Raw genomic sequence first — 4,121 nt, forward strand, 5'->3', positions numbered from 1 at the left:
CTCCCTAATTGGCTGTTGTTGCACTATATGATGCTGCTATTGTCTTCTCCCTGGGTATGACCAACTCTGGCTCGGAGACCCATGGTCAACACCCCTGGTCCCAGCTGGACCGACTCAGGGTTCCGAGAGATGCCCCAACCCCCCCTCCATTGGTGAGATGCAGTGACCAGCTGTTCTGCATGTCTCCTACAGACCAGTTCATCACTAGTCTGCACCATATGTGACAATGGTCCTGTTTGAGCCACCACCACTGCAGGGATCCATTTTTCCCCAGATGTATAAATTTTGGGTCACCAGAGTATCCCTTCTTTAAAATACCCGCAACTGTGAGGTTCACACCCTTCTGACCATCTGACCTTCTTGATTTTGCTCTAAGTCAAACATAGTTCTCAGCTGTCGGTTTAACATTAAGGACGCCGATGAGCTCTGGATCTGTGTGTGATATGTTCCTGTACGTGCTGAGGACCTTTGTTGAGTCACTTTTCCAGCAAATCCTCCCCTTTTGACCTTTTTTAAGGCTTGTTTCAAGGTTTGTACAAATCTCTCCACCTGACTGTTTGTCACAAGGTGATACAGAACCAATCTCTCACATGTCTGACACTGACATTCCAGGTATTCCTCAAACTTTTGCATCACAAACTGTAGACCACTGCCGCTTGTGACTTGTTCGGAGTTGTTCATCCAGTTGGTCCATCATTGCTCCCACTGATACCAACTTCGTGATCGTCACCTCAAGCCACATGAAGTGGGCATCCATGACTACTAGTAACGACCCCTCTACTGGTCCTGAAAAATCGATGTGAATCCGCAGCTATGGCAATTGGGGCCATTCCCATCGATGAAGGCCAGACAACGGCATCTGCACTCAGAACTGAGTTTGCTGTGACCTTAAAGTCACCACAAATCCTCACTACCATCTGTTTTTAAGACTGGAATGATTGGAGTGTCCCATACTCTGGTTGTCACTGGTTCCAATACTTCCAGGTTCACCAGCCATTTCTGTTCCGCCTTCATACTCGGCTGGATGTGTACAATACCAGACATGCCTTCAGGCTCCTTGGATGGGCTTCCTGCTTCAACCAAGTTTAATTTCTACACCTTATATTTTCCCCCAGAGTGCCTTTGAAGATTTTTGTTATTTTAGAGCCATGTTGTACAAATAATTTTAGATTTTTGGAGTCTGTAAGGCCATTCCTACTTAAGGCTGTGTGACCTGCAGGTTGGACAAACTGCCAATGTCCAGCAGCTTCAGCATCTCCTTGGTATCTGGGCCCACCTCCAATCTGCTCCTGGTCCAGAGCAGAGACCTCAGGGACATAGTTGTCCTTCCTCTCCCACAGTTTGATAGAGATGCATCTGACAGGTCCATGCTGGATGAGCAGGGTATATGTGTCACATAGCCTGTAATTGTGTTGCAAAGTTTTTGCTGGGGATGGTGCATATTGTGGAGCTATACCCACAGTTTTCTTGCAGACTCTCTTGTTGGCAATGACTTCCTCACCAATGTGGGTGTGGTATTTCTCGACGGTCGCTTGAGCAACTTTTTTGACTGTCTTAGTCCTGACACGCCCCATTGCAAACCAGAGATATACCTGTCCAAAATCTCTTGCAAGCTCATTTGAGTCTGCCAGCCTATTAACTATGGTCCAATTTAACTTTAATTTCTGTAACCAGAAGCTACCGAATAATGCAGAGTGGTCACCTTTTGCTACACAGAGGCAATTTGGCACACTGGTCCCTCCGCTGCCTTTTTACCAGTACATAGCCCTTTAGTGGCACCATTTGCTCCATGTGCATCCATCGTGTAATCGTGGCAGGCTTCAATGGGTGGTGCCTTTAACATTTTCCTATATATTGATTTGAGAATTAGAGACACCACTGCACCCATATCCACTTCCACCTTTACTGTCATCTCCTCTGATTTGGGAAGAGCTGAGAAACGATCAGCTTCACCCCCGTACCAATTGGATGTCTAACTGAAACTCTGCTGACCCTGGGCCTTCTGCTTCTCCAGCAGACCCCAAGTGACTTCCTATCTGCTCCCTGGCTGATAGCATGTGCGTTGTCCTTTAGACACCCCTCTTTCGCTTGAGTTGTACCTAGCAATTTTGGGCAACATGGCCTGTTTGCTTACATTTGCAGCACTGGGCTTTTCCAATCCAACACATTGCCACATCGGTGGCATTGTATGGTTGGTATCACACGCTGCTGAATATGCACTACTTTATGCACCCGGGTGTCGTGACTCAGCTGTGTTGTTTCACTGGTAGCCAACTCCATCGAGGTAGCAATTTCAAAAGCTACCTTAAAATGCAGGCCTCTCCTTGTTAGTAGCTTCTATTGGATGGCTTCGTTTTGGAGGCCACAAATCAAATGATCCCCCAACAGTCTTGGAAGAACCCTCCAAATTCACAAGGTTTCACCAACCTCTCTAAGGCAGCTACACATTGGGTGATGGATTTTCCTTCATGCTGTACTTGTTTGTAAAAATGGAAACATTCTACAATCATCAGTGGCTTTGGAATAATGTCCCAACAGGTCTCTCAATTCTTGAAATGTCTTCTCCAAGTTTCTCTGTTTGCACCAGACTCTTCAGAATCATGAAGGTATTACTCTCCTCAATGGTGCTCAAGAAAACTGGGATCATTATGTCTTCAGCCACTTTGGTTTAACGCACACTTTAAGGCGAACATTCAGTGTACAGAATCCAACTTTTGACCTTTTTATCAAATGGCCCCTTTGCTCCAAATTGGTCCATCGTTTTACTTTCCAGTCAGCTGGAATTTTCCTGCCACTCAAGTCTAGTAGCAGTTTACAGCCTGAGGTCCCTTGGTGATCACTGTCCACATTGGCCACTCCCTCACCGTCTGTGTCAGTGCACCATTCTTCCCTGGCACTGACTGCAGTCCAATCCCCCTTGCAACCACCCTCCGTGACATCAGTAAGCTCCCGGGTGAGTACACCCCTCTTCAGCCATTGGCTGGAGCCCGAGTGTTCTCACGACTGCCACTCTCGGCCTGCTCCCCAATGCATACCATTCTTCCCTGGTGTCGACCGCAGCCCAAGTACCTTTGCAACTGTTTCCCTTGATGTTGCCTCCACAATCCCACACTATTTTTGAAGTCCAGGTGACATCCTTCCTCCTGACAAATTAAAAACGGCATTCACACAAAGTTTGTGGGCTGGATCCTACTCTCGTCACCAGTTATTACATTTGTGGTTCAGTAGAACCATAATCAGAACACGAGGTAGACGGAGGGTAAGCGTGAAGAGGGAATATTTTATTGTGAGTCTCTGATTCACAGGTTTTTAGACTGCCTCCCCTAGCTCCTGTCTCCAGGTCATCTGAGCTGCTGTCTTAAAGGGGCAACACACCCAACTATAAATAAAAATTAAAGACTCACCATAAATAAACAAGAAAATAAAAGTGCACTTATTAGGGAAAACTTATTCTTGTACATGTGGTAAATCTATTAAGAATTACTAATATGCCGACATAAACTATACCTCCTTTAAATCCAAATGCACACGCATTCATTCACAAGCAAGATGGAGAAGACAGATGAGAATAATAGTTTTTCAGGCATATCATGAGTGAAATATGAAAAAAGAACAAAGTCCATAGATCTAGAGTCTAAACTAAAAGGGAAATGAGGGGGCTTTCTTACAGTTCTCTTTTTTTTGGTGATGACATCATGTTGTCGACTATGGCAATTCTTTAATTGGTAAGCAGTCAGTAGAACTAGGTCTTGGCTTGAGTTTTCTCCTGTTTGCAGTTTCCTGTCTGAGTTTTTCAATCACAGAAGAGGACAGAGGGTGAGACTTGGGTTGTTTGCAGGCTTCTGGAGTTCTGAGAGCCCAAAATACGTTCTCTCTTCTCAGTTTTGTGTAAACTTAACTTCCATCCAATCTAAAAGCTGTTTCTGGGTAGTTCTTACGTTCAACCCGAAGGCACCTAGTACGTGTTAGTCTCACAAAAGTATCAAATCTAATTTCTCCCAATACTGTTAATACAGGCAAGCAATAAATTGGCTTCACTTAGTTATATCACAAATGTTAGGGTCTGAAAACTTTCTTTTTACTTAGAACTTCCTTTTATTTTATCTCAGGGGTTCCTGCAG

At 45.0% G+C, this 4,121-nt stretch overlaps 1 pseudogene; it reads right to left on the minus strand.

Moving 5' to 3' along the window:
- Positions 1–1,165: 1,165 nt before the first annotated feature.
- LOC109922175 lies at positions 1,166–1,574 on the minus strand (annotated as a pseudogene).
- Positions 1,575–4,121: the final 2,547 nt, after the last annotated feature.

Source organism: Rhincodon typus, chromosome 24, assembly GCF_021869965.1.
Source record: "Rhincodon typus isolate 14 chromosome 24, sRhiTyp1.1, whole genome shotgun sequence".
NCBI classification, from domain to species: Eukaryota; Metazoa; Chordata; class Chondrichthyes; order Orectolobiformes; family Rhincodontidae; genus Rhincodon; species Rhincodon typus.